This window comes from Peromyscus leucopus, chromosome 1 (genome assembly GCF_004664715.2).
Source record: "Peromyscus leucopus breed LL Stock chromosome 1, UCI_PerLeu_2.1, whole genome shotgun sequence".
NCBI classification, from domain to species: Eukaryota; Metazoa; Chordata; class Mammalia; order Rodentia; family Cricetidae; genus Peromyscus; species Peromyscus leucopus.
The window spans coordinates 17,528,985-17,553,599 of NC_051063.1; the positions used below are offsets into that span (position 1 = coordinate 17,528,985).

Below are 24,615 nucleotides of genomic sequence, written 5' to 3' on the forward strand. Positions count from 1 at the left end.
GCGCCGGGAGCAAAACTCCTGCGCCGCCGCCGCCGCGTCGGGCCCGCGCCGCGCGCGCACGCGGGTGGGCGTGGGAGGCAGGGGCGCTGCTGCACGCGGCGTGCGCGCGCTCCCCCCACCCCACCCCCCGCCGCCGCCGTCAGTCGCAGCCGCCCGGCCCCGGCGCGCGTCACGAGGGCGAGCGGGCGGCGAGCAGGGGGTGGGGCCGCGGCCGGAGGGGCCCGAGCGGCTGCCGAGCTAGAGCCGGAGCGGGGCGCGGGCGGCTGCGGTCCCGGTGGCGGCGGGGGAAGATGGTGGCGCTGGAGGCGGGAGCGGCTGGAGAGCAGCTTTATTCCCAGGCTTGGCACGGTCGCTGTCACTAGCGCCGCCTGCTCCCGCGGGCCCGCGGACCCAGCTGTCAGGCAAGGTACCACCGCCAGGGCGGGCTGGGTGAGTGCGGGGCGTCCCGACGCCCCGGACTGAGCCCGGTTGCTCTCGGAAGGGCGATCCTGGGAGCGAGGGGTGCTGCGTGGAACAATAGTGCGGATGAACGGGGACAGCAGGCGACATCCAGGGGGCAAAGCCTGGAGCCAGCGAGGCGGGGGAAGGGTGTGTATCAGAGAGATGCCAGGCGTCCGGTGCGCGCTGAGATACCCGGCTTTGAGAAGAGCGGGCCTGATGATAATCATGGCAGGAGCGTGTGTGTGTCAGTGTGTGTCTGTGTCTGTGTGTCTGTGTGATAGCAGTGGGGATGGAGGTGGCGGATCCGAGGTGTAGGGGATGACATTTCCAGGAATCCCCGCTAGGATCCCTCCTCTCTGGCTGACTGATGATGGAAACCGTGAGGTGGGCAGGATGCACTTGGTGTGTGAAGTGTAGAGAGAAGCGGTAGGGTAAGGCCGGGTTTGTAAAACCCCGTGTAAGAGTGAGTAGCGTGCTATTGGATCCACGCTCCCCAAACTGCGCCCCACATCCAGCGATCTGCTTTTCCTGACTTGATGCCACCAGCTAACACTGTGGGAGAGTGTTGGTTATTTCGACCCTGCAAGTCTGAGTACATACAGTTTCTGTTCTGCTTCTGTTCTTGGGCGGCTGGGTGTAGGGATTCTCGCTTCCCCTTTCCGGGACCCCAGAACTCGGGGATGTGGAAATGAGCGTTTTGCTTTGAGGCACATGGATAATGGTTACACCTTTTGAGACTGCCGGTGTCCCTGGTTCTGAAGGGAGCTCTTCTGACACTTTCCAGCTCCTCCTCCGTCGGATCTCTGACTGCCTGACTCTGCAATTTCTATTGTTTATCTCGTGTCTAACCCAAAGAGAAGGGTGTTTAATGGTCACCTTCCTCTCCCCTGCCCGCAACTTTTATCGCCAGACTCTCTTCCACATGTACATTCTGAAAAGCTTTTGACTGAAGGATGGATAGTCTTTGTGTTGCTTCTTTTAGAATGAACTCTGGAGGTGTGTAAGGGGGTGGGGGCCTTTAAAAATAAAAGAAAGAGGTTGGGAGGGAGGTCAAAATGAGGAAAAAGCCCATACCGAGAAATGTTTTGCGTTCTTCTTGGGTGTTTTCCCTTGGGAAACGGGATACTTTATTTCTGCTAACACCCATTCTCCCAGCCTTCACAATGGTTAGAAGGTCCATTTAGGAACTGAAATCTCCAGAGACCCATGGTGATAAGATCTCCGGCAACAAAGTCCCTGCTTTCCTTCCCAGTGCAGCAGCTCACTCGGAGGAAATTTGGCAAATCACCGGCTCTTCGGTGATGTCTAGGAACACCAAAAAACATCCAGAGTCTATAGATGCTTAAATTCCTCTGCGTAATAAAGATAGGGCTGGGTAGAGAGAGAAATCGAGATGGCATATTCATGTATGTCCACTGCAGCTCGGTTCCCTGGAGTCTATATTTCTCCTGCAGTATCCATCAGAGCGAATGCACCTTGATGCTAATAGCCCAGTACTTTATTGAAATCGCGTGAATCGCGTGAGTGGATTAATCTGCTTGGGACACATTTTAGTCATAATATCTTAAATTCTACTGAATTGCTGTCAGAACCCAAATGGGCTGCCCTGGGCCTCTTTGAAAAGCCTGTAATAATCAGGTCTGTACAAATAAACATATAACACATTGAAACCAAAGATTTATTTCTTTTTCTTAAATTTTTAAAAATTTTGCTCTTTGGGCAAAGATTGCATTATCCCATTGGTACACTGAAAATAATAGAACTAAGGCCTACCCACATATGATTTTTCCTTCTCATTTATCGTTTTTAAAAATTAATGATAATATATGGACCAGGTGCCCTGGAAGCTGTCGATATAAAGTAAATTGCCCCATGTCCTTCAAGTCAAGCCTTCTAAAATTTTAATGTGAGGTTGTTGGATCTCACCCAAGATTGAAAGGAGGATTCATAAAAATGAATTTTGAATCTTAGTTCTTTACTTTCTTATTACTTCAGCCATATCTCTTTCTGGTGGATGTAAAAAGTCATATAAGAGGTTTTGGTTTCTTTATAGTTTTTTAAAAAAACGTTATTTCTGTATTTGCAAGTAAAACCATATATGCAAACATCTTATAAGACAGCTCAAGAATATTAGAAATTGCAAGGTAAATAATAACCTGATTTGAGAAAGGATTGCACAGCATCACAATGGAAAACTTGAGAATTTCTGATTTCCTTTCTCATGTAAATGAGAGGATTTTTCAAATGCCATGCCCTGCTTTTCTAGCGTTTGGCCTGGCGAGGTTAAAGGTATAGCTTGAATCTGTAATTCAAGTTGGTAAATGGCCGTACCTTTCCCTGCAGGCTGCAGCCAGCCATTTGTTTGGCATGGATGCCCTTTCTTCCCTTAAAGTAGCTTTAATGCCTCTCTCTTCTATTATGAGCTTCTTTTTTAAAAGTTTGGTTTTTTATTTCAGAAGACTTGGAAGTAAAGGACATTTGAAAATTGACCTGTGGGGCCAAAAGGAGTAAACCATGGCGCCACGGGGAAATTGGGCTTTTATGCTACAAGAAAGAAGAAATCGAGAGAACGGGACCGGCAAGCCGTGCAAACAGACTTGTCTTTTAATAAGTTGGGTGGTGAAGGAGAGGGTGATACATCACAGGACGGGCACAGCAAAGGGAAGGAAGCCTTGCTTCATAAGCCTGGGCTATAAATCAATTCCGAGAAAGGGAGATGTGAGCGGGAGGCTACCGTGATAAAGCCTTCAAGAGGTGGGCCACACCAGGTGGAGGCAGGACTCCTGAGCCGGAAACAGGAACTGAGATGGAAGACAAGGAAGGGTAGGTGGAGGCTGGGGGTAGAAGGGCGAGGGCTTGTGGCACTGTGGGAAATGGGCGTGAGTGGATGGCCATCGCCCAGCAAGGAGGGCTTCTCTCTGTGCTTGAGTTTCCCCAGGCTCTGGAAACTACTTCATTTTTGCAATAGTGAGCATTGAGTATTGCTAAATTCAGTGGGGGTTCCATCCCTTACTCCCCTGGAAAGAATTTTTACTTTTAAAATTGCCTCCACTTGAAAGCGTTCCTATGAGAACTTTCTCTGGAGGATCTTTGAGTTAAATAAATAAGGTTTATAATAAAATAATGGGGAAAAACAAGACTTTCTTTTAAAAAAATAAACTTTTCTTATCTATTACAACAAGATATGGCTTTTACAGTGCAGTGTAAAGTTCATTGCTGTAATTTTTTCAAAACTCAATTATAGCACCTTACCCGACACCACGCCCATCGTAAGTATTCAATAGATTTTTTTTGTCCCATGAATTCATGAATAAATTAGTTGTTTTAGTGAGTTAAATATAGCCTCTGAGATCTGAAATTTCAGAATTTATTTAAACAATGGATATCCAGTGAGTTGAATCCTGTGACCTGTATAAGGTTATGGTAATATAAACCTGATTGTGTCTTCATACCTGCTACTACACTGATCTTGAAAAACAAGGACACTGTTTTCCATAAAATACTCATGTTTGCTTGAGGCCCTTGAGTATGATGATTGCAGATGAGACTATACTACTTTATCTGTAGCTAGTGATCATTTCAAGGCTTGAATGATGAAATTTGGTTGTACTTTTAACAAATACTTAGCAAACACCCTCTCTGCGCCAGGCTAGCTGAAATGATAGAGGTAGAGTAGGGAACTTGGAAGACTCCCTAGCACCACAGAGCTTTTAGTGGGAGGGGCCTACAATGAAATAAATAGGTGGCATCATATGTCATGTATGAATAAGAACAAAATGGCGGGAGAGGGAGAAGGCAGGTGGTTCGGTGGCTGAAGTGCTTTCTGTACAAGCAGGAGGACCAAGGCGTGGCTTTCCAGAACCTACATGACTGTCAGGTGGGCGTGGTGGCCGACCTGTAATTCCAGCCTCCGAAGACAGGCGGGATTCCCCAGAGCATCCAGAGAGATAAGCCATATCAACAACCTCTGGGTTTGATTAAGAGACCTTGCCTCAAAATAATAATAAGATAGAAAAGCAGTTGAGGACAAGTCCAACTCCAATCTAGGGCCTCCTCATGCATGCACATGCAAGCATGCATACGTGTGCGTACATATCAAACCCACAAACACATGAAAAGAAGGGAAAAGGGGGAAAGAGAATCAATCAGGCAAGGCAAGACAGTGGGGCAGTGTAGGGGGTGATAGCGTTTAGGAAAGCCAGGGAAGACTGTAAACAGACAGAGTTTAAAACTGAGAGGGAATGAGCTGTATCAATGTTTGAGAGAAGGGCTGGAGGTGGGAACATGCTTTGCAAGTTCAAGGGTCAGCAGGGCAGCACGTTTGGGCTCTGTGGTTTACCTGGGACATGGTGTCCCACCTGATTGAAGGAGCAGCCACTTAGAGAAGCATCTGCTTTGCCTTTCAGTAGTAAATCTGTCACCACAAGGCTCAGTCACCAAGTACCAACTGTGCTGACCTGAGAGGCAGCACTGGGTTTCTGAAATGATCCATGTTCTCAGCCAAACATGTTAAAGCTAAAAAACCTGAGAGGGACAGTGGGCAGCGATGAGATGCTAGTCTGTCAGAAACAGTCCCTCTGCTTGGAACACTCTGAAGTCTGAATCTTCTCTAAATGTGGTAGTCTCACCTCCCCCGCCCCCCATTTCAAGTCCTATTTGCAAGTGTGAGGTCCTCCAGGCTAGACCTCTGTTTTGTTCTAGTGACTAGACCCCATAGCACACAGGACAGCTGTTTGCATTAACAGGAGGTCATTAAGTACTCACTGTCAGTCATTAAATACTGATTCCAATAATCTCACAACCCAGGTATAGGGGATGAGGGGGGTATGACTCTTTCAGTTTGCATTCTGCAGACAGCTAGCAGCTTTCCAAAGCAGGACAGGAAATCACCATATGACACTGATGTTATTTATGTATTTAGACCCTGGAACAAGGACTTGAGTCCAGATAGTTTCATGGGAAGACAAGCCCAAGAATTACAAACTGAGAGTGAAGAACTTGAGACAAAGAGAAGAAGCAAGCCAGTAAGAGATGAGTTAATGTGAACAGGTCACTGCTTTGAGCAGTTGAGCTGTAGACCACGCTCAGAATTAATTGCACACCAGAGGATGGGAACCAGAGATCTTTCCCCATCTTTTCCCCTGCAGAGGGACATTAAGCCCCCTGCACTTTCAGGTTGCTCGTGTAAGCCTGAGCACTGTTCAGAAGTTCTGAAACAGAGAAACAGAGTGAACTGGCTGGAATGGAGAGTCGTGTGTGGGGCCCACAGTCAATCAAAGTTATAGATAAACTCAGAAGTGGCCTGAGGAGGCCCCGAGCCTCTGTTCCATATGGCATAGAGACACACCATAAGGAATTTTATTTAACAGATTAAGAAATGGTTTGATAGCAATTATTGGTTTTTTAATATAGCGATTTAAATGACTGCAACAGCTGCCCATATTCCATTCATTCATAAGCCAGCATTGACAGTGCTCAGTACTGGAGATGCACATCATCCTCAATTCTCCTGTGTAAAGTACTCTTGATTATAAGGTCATCCCAAGTTTTCCAAAAAAAGGTTTTGAAAAGGGTTTCATGGCCATTTGAATTTATACATTCTAGTAATATAAGCAAATGGTGAAATGTCTGCTTGTACCTAATATATGTTATTTACCTGCATCTACCTAAAGTTGTATATGTAAAACTAATAATTTGGAAGTGGAATATCTACCCTCAAACAATATGAAATCATTTATTCTCATAAGCCTTAACTTCTGTGCTCTCTAGTTTTGTCAGCTTGACACAAACTAGTATCATCTGGGAAGAGGGGACCATCCGATTGGCCTGTGGGCCTGCCTCTGGGGCATTTTGTCCATTAATGACTGCTTAGGGAGGGTCCAGCCCACTGTAGACAGTGTCACCCCTGGGCAGGCTCCTGGGCTGTATAAAAAAGCAGGCTGAGCAAGCCATGGAGAGCAAGCCAGTAAGAAGTGTTCCTCCACGGCCTCTGCTTCAGTTCCTGCCTCCAGGGTCCTGCCCTGACTTCCTTCAGTGATAGACTGTGGCTTGGATGTGTAAGCCGAATAAAGCCTTTCCTCTCACAAGTAGGTTTGGTCACTGTTTTATCCACAGCAGCAGGAAACAAAGTAGGGTAAGGTCTGAGCATGTCATCAGGAGACCACTTTGTCTCTATCCGTTTCCTTCCTTCCTTGGGATACGACGACACTGCTTGAGTTTCTGTAATAGTAGCCACTACAAACTCACAAACTTGGTGCTCAATTTCAGCACACAAGAACATCTCTTTCTTTTTCCTACAGGAGTACCATGATGTCCCAACCATGTTTCCCATGGCTGCATACTGTGGTAACCCGCTAGGTTTCCTAGTGGCTGTACCCAGCAGGACTGCATAAGAGGTTGACTGGACCATGGGCCTGGGTACCAGGTGTTTGTAAGGGTCTACATTTGACTGTAACTAGCAAGGGGAGGTCTTTTGCTCCACCCCTTGGCATTGTTATAAATAGACCTTTGGACTAAAGTTCAGGGTTCATTTGGATAAGGATCCAGGCACACCTGAGTCTATCCTGTGTTCTCGTTCTCTCTCTCTCTCTCTCTCTCTCTCTCTCTCTCTCTCTCTCTCTCTCTCTCTCTCTCTCTCTCTCTTTCTAACTAAGTTTCTTATCCCTGATTCTTCAAGAGTCCCTGTGGTAAATAATGGTGGGGGCTGGTCCCCACAGTATACAGATATCCAGTAGAGGGAACGGCGCAGCTCCTCTCAGGAATATCTAACTTAAATCCCCGTTAAATCTTGACCCCATTTCCTCTTGGATACAGCTGCTCATGGTATCTCAACTACATGGCCTCCATAAGCAGCCCTGTCTTGTACTGACTGGGGTTGCTCCAGGCTGTCTTCTCCTGGTAGTGGTCAGGCAGCCCCTGGGACACGGTGGCTCTTCCTGCAGCCTGCAGTCTTGCGGCTTAGCTGTTGTTGACATGGTCTCTCCTTTACGTTCGTTCAGTCACCATCACCCCTGCACTCGGGACTGCCTGCTTTTCAATGCTGGTTGTCTCACAGCTACTAGGCTTTGGGGTTTCTGACAATCAGAAGAAAGTAATTAAGAGAATTCTCTACAAAATAGGGGAACATCGTAGGTACTTAAGCATAAAGCAGATTTTTTTCTTTCCTTAAATGTATTTTTGGTTTTTTTGTTTTGTTTTGTTTTGTTTTGAAATGGCAGTTTCATTTTATTTTGGTGTCTGTGATGTGACCATGAGAAGCTGTCAAGGTACGATTGTGCAAAGCTAACTCGGCCCGCCAGGTTTCTCTAGACATTTCCTCTTCTGTTCCATGGTGTACTCATTAGTGTACAATCAGTGTGAAAAATAACCCTGGTGTGCTTCGTAAAGGAGCCGATTGCTCATCCTTCCAAATGATGTCAAGATCAATGTGCCTGACTTTTGATGAGTCTTCCTCTCCTGAGCAAGTTTGTATTTAGTAATAGTTACATATTATTTAAAGAAGTATACTTGACAAGGGATGCCTAAGTATCCTCCTTTCCCCACAAACAGTAGACAGGATGTTGTCCCAGCTGCCTTTGAATTAGCCATCCTCCTGTCTCAGTCTCCTTTAGTAGCTAGGATTGCAGGTCCACCAGGCCTATCAAAGTTTTAGCATATTTTAATGCAGGGGGAAAGTTTGTCACTTAAAGATGTTCCATTCAACAAGAATAATCACCTCCTGCTTTTCTATTTGATGAGTTAGGACTATTGCTCTAGACTATACCGCAGTGGTTCCCATTTGGTTGTAATGGATTCTTACATGTGTTGACCACGATTCTTAGCAAGAATACAACTTACAATAGCATGGTCTATATAAACCATTGTGTGTGAACACACACATCTACACCACTGAAACACATGTGTGCAACAATATCTGTCTTCAGTTATGTGTGATGCACATTGTTTTCTGCCCTGTTCTGCTCTATTTTGTTCAGGTTTGCCAGCACACTAAACTGATTTCAGCACTAATGGGTCCTGACACACAGTGTAAAACACATTGCCCATTATATTAAACCAGCCAGAAAAGTACTTATTTTCCTATAATGTGAAATAATTTCATGTCTGAAGGGTTTTACCATTTGTTTCAAATCATTAACATATTTGGATATTTGGTGGTGTGGGTATAGATGTCACAACACTCAGAAATGGAAACTTTGTTTTCTAGTATATATTTTATTTCCCAAAGAAGAAATTATGCAAAGTATTGAAAAGTATGCAAAAATCGAATGACGAGATTGGCTGGTTCCTAGCTAAATCTGGCAGCTTTCTGAGCATGTGACCCCAAGAGTGTGGAGTGCGCTCCTCTCTCCTCATGGCTCTTTCCTGACCCTCTCCTGGTGAGCCCTCCCCAGACCTGCTTCCCTGTAGTGCCTGGGTGTTGAGTTCAGATGATTAATTCTAATTTTAGTTTACTGTATTTTTCCTAGTTGTGGAAATAGTTTTTGTATACCACTTCTCCCAAATGACCTGGAAATACAAGAATCTTTTTGCCTGAACTGACACCTGGGGACGTTTTGTTCTGCAGGAGCTAGAAGTTAGTCCATACATGAAGGTTTCCATAGTGACGGGCTGAACAAAAGCCTAACTGAATCTCTGTGTATTGCTGAGGATTGAACCCAGAGTTTCATGTGTGCTAGGCAAGCATCCTACCAATGAGCTGCATTCCCGGCTCAAGGCTGTGTTCAAGTATGATTGCATAATTTATGGCTGTCCAGTTGTGTAATGGGCATACATATCAAATCCTTCTCCACAATCTCAGTGTGTTCTCAGTGCAGTGACCACACATTAACACAAAGGGGTGCCAGGTATTATGGTATTACACACCATCCACACACCTAACTCAACTTTGCCTCTTCACGATTTAACAACTTCAAAACTGCATCAGCAGAAAAATTATAGCTGAGACAGAACTTTGAGACCCATAGTGGTTTCCTCAGAAACCAAAGGACAAGGCAAAGGGAACTTTCTGAGGTCCATGCATAGGACCGAGGCTAGGTTCTGGTCCCCAAGTCTCTTCTGTTTTCCTATCCTCACGGCAGCCTCTCACCTTATCTGCTCAAGCCGGACTCTCGTTTATGATGCCTTCACCTGTGTGTGTGTGTGTGTGTGTGTGTGTGTGTGTGTGTGTGTGTGTATGTAAGAGAAAATGTGTGAGTGTGTGAGTGTGGTAATGTGTGAGCATATGCGAAAGAATGTGAGGGTTGTGAGTGTGTAAGAGGGTTGTGAGTGTGTGTGAAAGAGTAAGAGTGTATGAGTGTGTAGGTATGTGAGTGTGAGTATGGTAATGTGTATGAGTGTGTGTGAGTGTGTGAGAGAGTATGTGCGTGAGATATGTGTGAGCATGTGTAAGTGTTGTGAAAGTGTGTGTGAGTGTGTATTGCATGGATACCTCTCCGGTCTGGATACCATGGACTTGAAAAGACTCAAGACCAGTCAGAATATGGTGCCAGCCAGCATAAACTCTGAGCAATGAACATGGCTGCACCTCAGCCGTCCCAGCTCCCAAAGAGCAGTAATGAAACACGGCCTGCCCACTGCTTCCTACACTGCCGCTGGGAAAGCTAAGTGAGACCCAAAAGGCTAAAGTAAGATAGACACACCGTTTCCTTCATAATGATGCTAAGCAAGGATGACTCCTAGTCCTTAGCACGCCTTCCTCTACGCCAGTGCTCGGCAGGCTCTTCTGTGGAGAACCAGGGAGTAAATAGGTTCCGTGTGGCACGTGGTCTCTGTCACAGTTTCTCAGCTCTGCTACCGTGGCACGGAAGCAGTCCTTGACACTGTGAAGGCCAGAGAGCGTAGCTCGTGTTCTGACAAGTGGATTCAAGGATGCTGGAACTGCGTAAGATTTTCACATGTCAGAAGAGTTTAACTGCTCTTAGTTTTTTGGTTTTTTTTTTGTTTTTTCAGCTATCTAAAAAATAGACCTGTTTCAGTTCTTAAGCAGTGCAGTGCCGGGCAACTGGGTAGGCTTGTCTCAGAGACCTGTTTGCTGACCCATGGTCGGGGTTTTCATAGGGCTTTGCCTCACCCTCGAGTCCACTAGGTCCAGTCCTGCCTGCTCTGTACACACAGCGCACCTGTGCACACACACTTGCGGTGCGGTAAGTATTCATACATTAAATGGCGGGAAGAGACCCTTGTTCGTCTGTGGATCCTGTTTATCTGTCTATGAAAGGAGTTCTTCCTTGTCCCTAACAAACCTTTGGGAGTGACAGAGTTAACGTTTTGTGATTAAATTTAGGGGCTCAGAGTCCGGCCTTAAAGTTTTACCCCCTCTGCTACCTACCATAAAAGGCAAAGAATGTCAGGGAAGAAAGAAGGAAAAACAAGCAGACAAAACAAAACCGAGCCAGTATTTCAGCAGGCGAGAGGCTTGTTGGAGAGCGACTGCGGTGGCCAATGCCTTGCTTCCATCTCTGGCCTTTCTGCCACCCAGGCAGCCCTGCAGCAGTTCTGGGCTTGGCCGGTCAGGAGCTCTGCTTCTCACTGTGATTTCCTCAAAACTGGACACAGGACCAGAATCCCACACCCGCTACTCAGAAAGAGAGCTTAATAGAATGTAGTTACCTTTTCTGGGTATTGAGGAGCCACACGTTTTCTCTCTGGAGAGCAAGGACTTCACCATAACTCCTGTCTCACTTAAGAATAATTTCGACTTCAAGCTTGGAAATTAGATTATTAGGAAGTATATGAATTTTAACTCATCTTATCAAAATGGGGTGTGCAAACACTTGATGATAAAGTTGTGGTTGCATGTGTTTCCAGTATCTGTGTTAAAAATAGGTTATGTCCTGATGACATATGGTGAGGTTATATCCTGATAAACCCACTACAAATTGAAAATAAGTAGAAAATACTTTCAATACCCTTAATCTACTGAACACCCTGGCCTAGTAACATACTTCATTGTAGAGCATCAACTGCTTGCCCATGCAATCTTGTTTGGTTGGGAGCTTCAACTCCATGTCACTTCCCGCATCCTGAGAGTATGCCATCAATGTGTCAGCTCAAGAAAAATCCATATTCACAATTTGACAAGTGTGGTTTCTACCAAATGGATATACATCTGTATCATCATGAAGAGAGAAATCGTAAAACTAACTATTATAACTTAGAGATCATCTGTATATAACTCCATAATAAGGCATTGTGTGTGTGTGTGTGTGTGTCTGTGTTGCATGCATGTATTTAAGAGGCTGGAAGAAAGGACTTTACTAGATAGTCGAGCTCAAAATCATTAATACTATAAATTCCTCATTAAAATTTATTAAGAAAAAGAACAATGAAGTCAATTTTCAAGTAGGTACTCTATCTTAGCCTGCCAAAACACTAATTTGCTATAACTTGGAAAAATGCATGGTATGTGTAAAATAAATTGTAAAGTGTGCTTTTGACTTGGCATGCATTATGATTGCTATGGCAGATGATGTCTCCTCTTAAAGACAGAATGTTGAGCGAGTGTTACAAGTGCGTGTTCCATGTAAGTGATGTGAGATCTCTAAAGCCTGCTCAGGGAAGAGCAGAGGACGAAAGGCTCAGGATTCTGGTCCTATTATGTCTAAGCTGTTCCACGTGAGACACAACATAGTGCTTACCAGCTGTGCAAAGACTGTTTGCAAAATTACTCTTAGTGAATGAATGCCGAGGGGCGGGGCGCTAGGGGAGGGCAGGCTTGGAAATCACTGGGTGGTGGTGGGTAGCTAATTATCCATCTGTCGCCAGCGTCTCGGGTGGAAAGAGGCTCCCCTGGTAGAAATGGAGACTGTGCTTCTGAAGGTGAGTGATTTGGGCTTCCTATACTGTGCTATCCGTGCATTGTACTCACGACGTCCCTTCCTTTCCGCTCCCCTCTTTCCTCTTCCCACTTGCAAAATGACAGTGTACTTATTTCCATCCATTGTTTACTTTGATGGCTCTACTTTATGCTGAAGGCTTTTAGCCAATGTCTGGCTGTCACTGGCTGTCCATTCTCAGGGCTGCGACACTAAAAGCTGCCTAGAAGATCTGTGGTAGCTGCTGGAGGCTGGGTGTTGCCGCTGCTCAGACTCTGTAGAAGCAGACGCAGAGAATGGAGTTTGTGTGGCGCTGGGCTGCTTTTCTAAGGAGCCGGCTCTGTCGGGGAAACTGAGAAGGGAAGGGGAAGAAGGCCAGCCAGGGTGTGATCTCAAAGTGCCTTGTAGAGTGACCTCACAAGGGGCTCAGGGTGGCCGCTCCACTTCAGCATTTAACTGCTAAGCCAGGGAGATTTCTGGTTCCTACTGTCTGCCTGTCAGACACTGGTAAAGGGTTCCAGCCTGTTGAGAGGGAACTCTGCATGCTGCTGCTCCAGGGGACAAGTGTGTTGCCGCTACTGCTTCCGTTCTTTTTCTTTTTTTTTTAGCGAGCCGACTCAGCGCTACTGAACTTGCCCAGTGGATCCTCTGTTTCCAGAATTTCCTTCATGCTATTCTTTGATAGGCTTGTAGCACTAGACTCTACAGTCTCGCCATTCCAAAGAAACGTGTTGACATCCCTGGCTTGTGAATTTTCTCTCATATTCTCTTTGCAGACGTATAGCTGATCTCCATCTTATACTCATTAAGGTGGGTTCTTGAGAGGAAAAGGATAAATACATTTAGTCTTTTTGCCGTCTTCAATCAGTACCACCCCAAACAAAAGCCAAAAGGGGACTTTACAACCTCAGTAGAAAGCTAGATTGCTTGTGGGCTTAAATTTTTAACCCCTGGGGCTGGAGAGATGGCTCCTTGGGTTAAGAACTCTTCTTGCTCTTTCAGATGACCCATGTTTGTTTACCAGCACCATGTCAGGCAGCTCACGACTGCCTGCAGTTTCGGCTCCAGGGGATCTGATCCTCTTCTGGCCCTTGAGTCGCTGGACTCATATCCACTTAACCTATACACAGACACACACCTACACTTAAAAATACAATTTAAAAATCCATATATATATATATTCCTGTAATTTCATGAAAAGGGGCCCAGTAATTGGTAATTAGCCAATCTAAGCATCACAAGGAGACCATTGTATTGGTCAAAACAAATAACTATAAGCTGTTGTGATCATTAGATGGGTAGCGGGGACCCATGGCTGTGGTGATATCTTAGGGCTAAATGAAGCTGCTTCTGTCTTACCCAGGGTTTTGCATATCAGCACTAGACACAGGCCAATGAACTTGTGGAGTCAGCTGGAACATAATCTACCTCCCATGTTGTCACACCATGGTTCATTCGTGGAATTGAATCATAATCAGGAAACTAAGCAGTCATTTTGGCAGGATCAGAAGGCTCTGTCTTGCTGTTCAAGAGGTCTCAGAGACACCTGTCCAGAACAGGGTAACAGGGTGATGGATTGCTGGGGTGCACAAGGCAGTATCTCAAGCTCTTCAGAGCTCCTCTGTATTACTTCCTTGGGTTGGCTTCTCTTTGTTAGAAGAAAGACTTGGGGAAGTCCCTTCAGTTTCCCTGTTTCCCTGTTCTTCTTAAGTGGCAAAAAGTCAAATCCAGACTATCAGTCATGGAATACAATCTAGTATCACAATAGAAATTCAAAACTATCCAATCTTAATTAGATATTATAGCATCATTTAAATATAGTAGAGAGTAGAAATACCAGGTGTCTACTTGGTTGAGTTTTTGCATATCTAAAACCTATATAATTAGCACTTGGGTCATGATCTAGAACAGAGCCCCAGAAGCCACCTCAGGTCCCTTCTCAGTCACTGTTACTCTACTCCAAAGACAGGCTCCATTCTGACCTCTGTCACCCGAGAGCAGTTTCATATACATGGACTTGTTTAATACACAGCATCTTTGCCTGTCTCTGTTTACTATTACATTAGACGTTCAGCTGTCCCGTGGATCCGTAGTTTCTTCTCTTTGCTGTCTAGTCCATGTATGAATATATTGTCTACCCACTCTTCTCTTAAAGGACACAGATGTCGCACCATTGTGAATATTCATATACATTTATTTTGGTCCATACACATACTGAATTTCGTAGGGTGTATGTTGAGGAGGGGAATTGGGGGTCACAATATAAGTATGTATTTATCTTAAGAGATTTTGCTGATTAGTTGTCCAAAGTGGTTGTACCAGGCCGTTTCCACCACCCACCCCCCAGCAGCAGTTCATTGCTCCATGTCTGCAGCAGCTCCTGGCGTCTGCTCAGGGTGTAGTAGTGTTAACCTTGTCAAGATTTAAACCAGCTCTTCCAGCTCAGGCAGGCTGCTCCTGTGGGGCCCACATTATAACCAGAGGAAACACACACCCTGCTCCCTTGGCAGTAGAAAGGCCTCTGCTGCTAGCATAGTCCCTGCTCTGTGCTTGCCCACAGAGGTCTGACTAGCCTTTGTTTTTCTGATAGCATTTCGGAACCACAGGCCAACTTTATGAGGCCTGCCTGTGCTGACCTCCTGGAGTTTTAGTCTCCAGAGGCTGCTGTAACAAAATACCTCAGACTGGGAAGCTTAAGCAGTCATGTGTGTTCTCCCAGTCTGGTGGCTGGAAGTCCAGGTCTGAAGTTGGTAGATCTGAATTCTCTGGAAGCTTCTTCCTTGGCTTGCAGATGGCCACCTTCTTGCCGTGTACTTATATGGTCTTTCCTATCTGTGCATCCCTAGCAGCTCTTTTAGCAGATGAAGACAAAGGGTTTTAATGGATGAAAGCACGAGTCATACCACTCTTATTCCTCCATTTGCCTTAGTTGTCTTTACTAGGACTTCGTCTATAATCATGTCAGGGGTTTTGACATCAGTGAATAACCTTTGTGGGTTACATAGTGTATTTGTGGGTGGATCACCCTGCTAACTCTCCAATAACATATGGAATAAGCAAAGGGAAATTAATTTTGTTAACTTCATGTACAATCAGTCATAATTTAAATTACTACTTGAGAGTGGGTTTTATGTTTGTTTTTGTTTGTCTGTTTGAGACAGGGTTTATTTATGTAACAGCCCTGGCTATCCTAGAACTCACTTTGTAGACTAGGCTGGCCTTGAACTCACAGAGATCCTCTTGCCTCTGCTTCCTGAGTGCTGGGATTAAAGGCTTGCACCACCACGCCTAGCTCATGAGAGGGTTTTTTATAACAGAAGTAAAACATATACATAGAAAGATTGATGAATTTTGCACATATAAAGATAAATGTAACCACTCCTCAAATAAAGATATATAATAGAACATTGTTTACATCCTGTAAGAATTTTTCTTGCTCCTTCCTAGTCTGTACCTGTTTCCACTTCAACAGAGAGCAAGGAGGAATGTGGGTCCTAGAATTTTTTTGACCTTCCATCTGGTCCCCTAATCTTAAACATTTGACCCCTTCCCAATACCAAGCTTCAACTCCTGAATCTTTGGGAGGGGTTCAAGATCAATCTACAGCAATTATATATACCAGTAATACAGTTACATCATTTTTTACCTGTATTATTTTATGTGACATAATTTCTTTGAGCTCCATTTATGTTGCTGTACACATTAGTAGTCTACTTATTCTCATTAATATATGACATTCAGTTGTGTAATCACACCATCGTTTGTTTATCCATTCTCCTGTTGATAGACAGCTGGGCTCTCTTTCATTTTGGGCTACTATGAGTTAGCTACTATGAACAATCTTACTATCTATCCTTACTCATATGTCTTGGTATATATTTAGGAGTTGAATTCCTTGGACGTAGAGATAGTCATATGTCTACTGGAAACATTTTACTCCACTGTTTTGTTTTTTTTTTTAAGTTTTTACAAGTACCTTTTGGGTTGACATAGTGTGTGTGTGTGTGTGTGTGTGTGTGTGTGTGTGTCCTACCGCTAAGCCCTAAGTCTTTTTTCTTAACACTTGGGTGGTTGTGAGTATGTGTGCTCTGCTTTAGTACAATGACTTGTTGAATTGGGTTGATTTAATTGTGAAGCACAGCTAACTGAATTTAATCTTGTCCTTTATGTATCAAAGGTAAATAAGGTCATATGCATGTGGATTCACTGGATATGAACAGGTTATTATGCATATTTGAGGAATGTTTTTGTCACACTCTGTTAAGCCAACAACCATCCTCTAACAGGCATTTTGTTTGTTTTATCTGAATCAACAAGGTTATTCATTCAGAATATTTTCATTAAAACAGCTCTATGTGAAAGAAAACAAGCCAGTGGATATTTCAATTTTGACATTTTAGTTTTAAGCTTTGAGTTCTATTGTGACCAAAATATAACAGCTTCAGCCAGAAGGCTCTGAAGGCTCTGAAAACAGTAATAATGAAATGGCAGGTGACTATGTACTGCTTGCAGTGGACAGCATGAGACCCTGCACAGAGCATATAACAAGTTCATCAGCTCATTCAGTCCTCATGACAGCACTACAGGATATGCTGCCGTCACAAACCTCCTTTAACAGATGAAGACAAAGGATTTTGATGCCGGGAAGCACAGAGAGGTTGGGTGACGTGCCCAAGATGGGAGAGTCAGCACACACCAGAGCCAGGATTTGTATGCAGCTCTAGAGTCTGTGCACATATAACCAATAAACTGCACTGCTTTTTAACTCCGTCTCTTTAAACCTTTGGATTACACATGGGGAGGAGGTCATGGGAAAGAGCATTTCTTTCTCATTTAGGGGCATTTCTCAGCTTTCGAAGGAAACAGCTGAAGGCTTCATGATTGCTTTATATTAAAGAGCAATCATGTCACTAGTCCACTAGTCAGCTGTTTGAAGGATGCCACCCTGCTATCACTGTCTTCAAAGATCCCATCAGGACAACACTGCCCCTCCCCCATGGACTCTGCAAGGTCACACCTGGGGATTCTGTTAGAAGAGGACATTATTCCTCCAGAGCCTTGGAGACCCTGAAAAACCAACCTTTTAGTGGCACGGCCATTTACCCATGGCTGTGTGTCACAGGGCACATGGCAGTGCCAGCATGTTACAGGGAGACCCATCCTGTGCTGCCTGTCTGGGGAAGTCACTTGGGCGGAGGAGAGGAGAGCCTACACCAAGACTTTGGGAAGGAAGATGGTGTCTGCAGGAGACAGTGAGGGTCAGCTGGCTGCAGACTGAGCTCCAGGCCAGAGCTCCAGGGCACCCTAAGGATCCCTCTTTATTGTGCAAACAATAGGAGGCCATTTTAGCATTTCAGATAAAGACCCGATCATATCTGTGACTTTCTCTGATCCTAGACTGAGAAGGGGCTGGAAGAGAAAACTCTGTTCCAATTTTACAGAGTGGAAAGTTGCTACTCATTCAGAGGCTGCTGCAGATGTGAGAGGAGCTGTGGAACATGCTGGAATGAAGCACACTGGGTGCAGGAGGCCAGGGAATAATGAGCAAGGAGCTAGAGGAAGGACCCCCAGGTTTCAGTCACTGAATAAGAGGTGAATTTTTTTTTAATTATTTAGTTGGAAGGGTAGGTAGGGATAAAGCATATATTCAGGTGTGTATGGGGCCCCCAGGAAAGAGTGTGAATTGGACTCTTGGACATAAGATCTAAATCTCCAAGGGGGCATTACGCACCAGTGGGTATACTAATTAAGCATCACAGGTTTAGAAATTAAACTCATGGACCAAGCATATGTTTTGAGTTTTGGGAGATGAAGTACTCTCAAAAGCACGGAGGGGCTGGAGAGATGGATCAGTGGATATGAGACCCCTGGCTCCAGAGGACCCAGGTTTGGTTCTCAACATCCATATGGTAGCTCACAACCCTTTGTCCCCCCAGTTCCAGGGGATCCAATACCTTCTGACCTTTGTGTGCACAGACACACACACACACACACACACACACACACACACACACACACATATAAGCAAAACACTCGTACACATAATAAAAAAAAAAAAAAAAAAAAAAGCAGCCTAGAGCTAGGTACGGTACCTGTAATGCCAGAAAGGGAGAGACTGGGGCAGGAGAATCAGGCAAGGCCAGTCTTAGCTTCATACACAGAAGCAGAAAAATCAACAAAGCAAAAACCCAGCAGCACAGATAAGAGCTAGAGCAGGCTGCCAGGGGGGAGATGCCCTGTGCAAGGCACATGGCTCCAGGGGAGGGGGCTACCTTGAAGACCTCAGACTGTAGGACTTGGTGATGGCTGGATGTCCTGTGCCCTCAACATTGAAAAGCTCTTCATGGTTTACAACTACTTGTCACCCTTGTGTTGTGAACAGATAGGCCGAGAAGGGGAATGGCTGAGCAGCGGTGGTTTACTGCTTTGTAAGTATTTAATGTTTTTATTGGTCACCTAAGTGGGTGCTGTGTATAGACAATGTGAGCCTGGGTTGTCCTGAAGTCTGCAGCCTTCCGTGCTGGTTTCCGAGCAAAGCGACCCCGGGGCAGACCTTTCCATGCGCAGGCGAGTGTATTCAAGTGTTCCCTGTCACTTATGTATCCGACCCAGTCTCCTGCACGGTCTCATTCTCCGCCCTTTTCTCGTCTCCTTTTTCATTTCTCAATCACCACTCCTGGTGAGAAATGCCCAGGCCAGGAGCCCCTTGGCCAGCAACTTTGGAGAGCAGGGAGGAAGGGTTGAGCAGTCCTGGCCTGGGAGCACTGTCTCTACCAACCCCACCCTGGTCCCCCAGCACCAGCCACCAGAGGCCCAGGCAGTGCTCCAGTTTAGAAAGGACTGCTCAAGCTTCGCCCCTCACTCTGCACTGTGCGTTGGGTTTCCTGGAAAACAATTCTGCAAGAATGGTTTAGGGGAGAATTGAAGACAGCCCGAGAGAGGTTGCCGCTTTTGTGTGACTGTGTCCTTTACATTTCTATAACATACATCCTGGTGCCTTTTCCGGAAGCCACTTTCATTCAGTGAGGTTTGTCTTTCTGTTTAGTGGCATGAGTGTTTGAAATTACTGCTTTCGTGACCTTGAATTATAACCTAAGGATGAACTCGAGAGGACACAGTCAGGAAATGCGAGAAAGAAGGGACCGGCTTTGGTTACAGTCCACCTCAAAAGCTGCCAAATGAAGATTATGTATAATTATCCGGCATTTGGCTGCCTACTTCATTGTTTTTAAAGCATTTGCAATACAGCTACCTTGTAAAATGCTGATAAACTTTTGGGAAGACCCATGTGTCTTTATGGATTGGTTTTAAGAATCGTAATTTATAAGACTTCCTTTATCTAAGGGAGGCAAGAAATAGTGTAGAAACAGAGGAAGAACTGAATTTTGGTTGCTAGGGCTGGCTTCTCATATACTTCATGAAGAAAAACATTAAGCAACGATAAGCTGTCTATGGTTGAATACTGTCTGCTTTCTGGAGGGGAAAAAAAACCCACCTTATAATAACCATTAAAATGCCACACTGTTACTTAAACCTCTGGCCTGACCATCAGGTTTTTATTTGGTGAGTGGGGTTCTGTGCTCCTGTGTCTAAGTTACTGAATCATTCTAGAGGGGTCTGAATATTAATTAAGTAATGGTGCATTTTCTCTAGAGGCAGTGAAGAGAAGCTGCATGCAGGATTGGCACATAGTGGTGAGCTGTGTGTTTCCTCCCCCTTTGCTGGCAAGCTAGAAGAGTGTGAGCCCCTCTCTGTCCCAGGGCTTACACAGGAAGGCACTGAGGAGCCTAAGGAAAAAGCACCTGGCACAGATTCCTGGGTTCCTGAGTGAATGGAGTCACTATAACCCCATCCTCAATTCTCTTCCTGCCGTGATTTAAATGTCCCCTCCAGCACTCACACAGGAAGTCCTCATTACCAGTGGGAGGGGCGTTTGAGGACAAACAGGTTAGATAAAGTCACCAGAGAGGTGCCCATGTCGTGGCACCAGTGACTTTATAAGAAGAGGCAAAGGGACCTGAGTTGACACACACATGCACATCTTGCTGTGTCATAATGCAGTTAGACAATTCCATCGCTCTTGGATGTCCCAGCTCCCAGAAGGATGTGTTAAATAAGCCACTGTCCTTTATACACGACCCTAACTCGGGTGTTTGATTACAATAGAATATGGACTAACATGCCTCTCAGCTTTGGAACCAGATCAGAAAATGAGGAGACAGATGGAACCCTGCTGATGACACCGCCAAGCTGGAGGCTGTGCCTGAGGTGCTGGGCCACCTAGGAAAGTCTGGAATTATCATCAGTCCAACTCTCAGCCCCAGGGGGCAGTGTGCATGCCTGGTGACTTACCTGCAGGCAGAGAGGAGTCTGGAGTTTAGCCTCACTGAATGGTCAGGTGTGAGAGGGAGAGATTCACACCCAGAACCTCCTCCTACACTTTTCAGAGAAGGGGCGGCTGGGGGACAGGGCTAGAGAAGCCCAGGCTCTTCCTATCTTAGAGTCATTGCAGAAACAGGCCAATGGGAAGAAGTTTTAGATGCAGCAGGGAAGTGACTTCAACTAACTAGGCAGAGGAGGAACTGAGTTGTTGCTGAACTGGACCTGCATGAGGGCTGGTCCTGAAGTAATGCCCAACAGAAGACCTCAGAACTTGTCTGACAAGAAAGCAGGACCGCTGTGAGCTCTCAACATCACGCTGGTTCTGTGTCAGGACCTCACCTTAGTCACAGCTGCTGACCCTGCCATCCTTGAAGGCTGGAGCAGGTATCTGGTTTTTGTTCTCACTTGGAGAGAGCTGTCTTGCCTGGCCCAGCCTGCACTCATAAAATGGTGAACATGGCCCACAGAGCACAGTGTGGGCTGTGCGTGTCCAGGGGGAGAAAGATGTTTGTCATGTGTCAAGTTGTTTTGGGTCCCTGCCTTAACTGATGTTTCTGAACAACTGGCCACTCTCCTGCTCCAGTCAAGTTAGAGAAGCTGACTTCATTTCTCTTGGCTTATGTGCCTTAAACAAATTAGATTTAAACAAAAAACCATCTTTCACATAGAATAATGACCAAGTGAGATGAAAATGGGAAAAATAATAAAGACTGTGTAAGCTCTAGCCACTCAAATCCTCATGCACTCTCTTAAAACCTTCCATTTCAGCCTCTTTCTAAAACAGTCATCTAAATTCTGCCCTGGCTCTTCTACAAAATGACCAGTGACTGCCTCCAGCTTGACTCCTTGGCGGTACCTAACACTCCTCCCGCTCTGCCTCTACCACTCTGCCTGCACACACCTTCAGTCAGTTGCTAAAGTAGAGATTCTTCTCTTCTCTTCTGTGGCTATCTGTTATAGCCCTACTGGAGCCCTCCTCCGGCTCCACTCAAAACCGTATTGCTACTGATGATGAGAATCTCCCTGGAGCATCAATCTCAAACCTTGTTCAGAATTCACCTGCAGCTCCCAGCTAATCCCAGAACAGACTCTACTTCCAGGACACTTGGGTTTGTTCTCTCTCCAGCCTATTTCACAGTTCTCAATAAACGTTCCCTACTTCCTCTGTACAAACCAGCCACATGTACTCACCCCCTACTCTGTGCCTGGCATAAGGAATCCTGGTAATAATGTAGGGATTATAGCAGTTCTTCCTCAAATGAAGGCTACTCTCTCTCAAAGGGAAATAGATAATAAACAAACTAACAAACAAATATATATGACCAGGTTACGTTTTTACAGTGATGGAGCAAATATAAGGCAGAATGATTGTAAAGACTGTGACTGACACGGGATCTTAGATATGGTGGTCAGGAAAGGGCATATAAAGTGAGGGAGCAAGTCCTGTGAATAACTGTAGGAAGGGCTTCTAGGCAGAGGCAACAGGAAGTCCAAAGGCTTGCATGCAGGAATATGCTTGGAGAGGAAGATCAAGGGTATGTAAAAGCAGTAGTCAGGCGTCAGCTCCAGGTAGGCTTCCTAGGTCAGAGGCTGACCACTTCCTCTCTGCCCCATCTTCCTCCCTGAGCATGGTCTTCTAAGCTGACTCACTTGCTCACTGGACATCAGGCCTTGAGATATGAGCCCTGGACATATAGCCAAATGGATGTCATGATTAATCAGTCAGATTGATTCTCCTGGGAACATGGATATAAAGACTTGATGAAGTAGTTAGAAGACCAACTGGACTGGGCTGGGCTTTTAGCTTATGCGCAAAGAGGAGCAGTGAGGAAATACGAGACAGAAAGGGAAGGAAGAAGATACAAGAGCCTGGGCGCTGAGGAGGAGGACAGATGTGCCGAGTCTAGTCTTAAGCCAGCCGAAGCCCGTCTGGGTTCTCACCGCTCACATGGCAACATACAGCCATCTATGTTCCAGTTCCAGGGGTTCTGACGTCCCCTTCTGACCTCTGCAGGTACTGGATGCACATGATGCACAGACATACATGCAAGCAAAACACACACACACACACACACACACACACACACACACACATAATAAAATGTAATTAAATCTAAATTAACATTTTAAAGATTCATATCACCCCCAAAAGGTTCTTGTGTCCCTTAGTCACCCCTTAAGCCCTCTTCCCTCTTCCCCTCAGTCTCTGGCAGTCATTCATGTGATTTCTAGCCTTACAAAATTGCTTTTTTTGTGGAATTTCATATGAATATAATCTTACATTATGTAGCCTTTTGTATCTATCTTATTTTTTTCATTCAGCACGATACTGAGAGATTAAATCCCTGTTCTGTGGATCTATAGTTTATTCTTTTTATTACTAAATGTATTCCATTACCACAGTTTTTTAAGCCATTCATTACCTGATGTGTATTTTGGTTATTCCTCCTTTTTACTATTAAAAGAATAAAGCTGCCAATTTATTTTCATAGCTATAAACATTGGCTTCAGTCTCTTGTGTATAAGAGCAAGAGACAAGCATAAGACATAAAGGAATGAGGCAGAAGTTATTACAGATGATTCTGCTCATCATAGAGCAAGTGCATGCTTGATTCTGTAACTAACTGTTAGACTAGCGTGGTGTGTGGAGGTGGAGGGAGGGAAGTGGAGAGAAGACAGAGGAGGGAGAGGGTGAGAGAGAGAAAAAAGACATGCAGAAGGAAGGAGGACAACTGAGAAATTGGTCAACTGTAGATGGTTAATAAATCTAACATCTTCAGGCTAGACTAGCAGGCTGGAGACCCAGGGAGGCGTTCAAACTTGGGTTCAGTGGTGTCTTCTGGTGGAATTCCCTCTTGCTCAAAACCCAGGCTTTGTTTCATTAAAGCTGCCAACTGTTTGCCTGAGGCTTACCTGCATTATGGGGGTAATCTGATTTATTCAGTTTCGACCATTAAATATTAATCTCATAAAAAAATCTTCACGGGTATATTGAGAATGTTTGGTCAAATATCTAGGTGTCTGTGTGTCTTTTAAAATACATTCATTGCATTGCTTTTATAACAATAATGTGGAATCTTTTTTCTATGTAGCAACTGGCAATTGTGAGTTGTCTTTAGTAAAGTATCCATTTAAATATTTTGTTTTTATTTTTAGTGGATTGTTTATCTTCTTGGCTTGTAAGAGTTGTTTACATGCTGTAGGTGTGAGTCTATCATTGGGCATGGTTTTGCAAATATTGTTCCATCTATCACCTGTCTTATTTTCTTAGGTCTTTAGAAGGACAGAAGTTTTTAAATTTTGACAAAGTCCAAACTGTCAGCTTTTGCTCTCACACTGTGTGCATCTTTATGCAGTATGTAAGTCATTGTTGCTTAACCCCAAACCAGAGACCTTTTTCCTATGCTTTCTTCTAGAACGTTTATAGCCATGTCTTTTACACATAGGTCTCTCTGACCCATCTCAGGTTAATTTCTGGGTATAGTTAAGAAGAGGGCATCAAAGTTCTTTTTCTTTTTTTTCTTTTCTCTTAACTCCCCCCCCCTTTCTTTCCTTCCTTGTTTCTCAGACTAGGGATTGAATTTAGGACTTTTACACATGCAAGGCTATTCTACCACGAGCTATGTCCCCAGATTCTTCATAAGTATCTAGTTGTTCCAGTGTCAGGTTTTTAAAAATATTTATTCCCCCATTGAATTATCTAAACTCTTCTCCTGTGAATCAACTTCTCATATGTGGTGAGTTATATTTAAATTTTATTTTGTTCTATTGATCTAGTGTCAGTCTCGTGTTAATGCCGCTTTATTGTAAGTCCTAAATTCAGATAGTATGATCTTCCAATGTCATGTGTCCGTATATTTTATAATAAAGTCCTTGGCATCTCCACACAACTTTTAGAACCCACATACCAATTTCTATAGGAAACAGTGTTGGCATTTGTCTGGTATTATATGGAATCTGTAACCCTTTCAGGCATGAT

The 24,615-nt window shown here is 44.8% G+C and overlaps 1 protein-coding gene across 4 annotated transcripts in view; it reads left to right on the forward strand.

Moving 5' to 3' along the window:
* The first annotated feature begins 221 nt into the window (after window positions 1-221).
* Apba1 (amyloid beta precursor protein binding family A member 1) overlaps window positions 222-24,615 on the forward strand; it is a 210,200-nt gene continuing 185,806 nt past the window's right edge. For 2 of the 4 annotated variants that reach the window (XM_028894022.2, XM_028894027.2), the window contains exon 1: window positions 223-406. The gene's annotated coding sequence lies outside the window, so the exon portion shown is untranslated. Of the gene's footprint in view, window positions 430-24,615 lie in introns of all 4 variants that reach the window. The other 2 variants (XM_028894003.2, XM_028894013.2) reach the window with 2 other exon arrangements.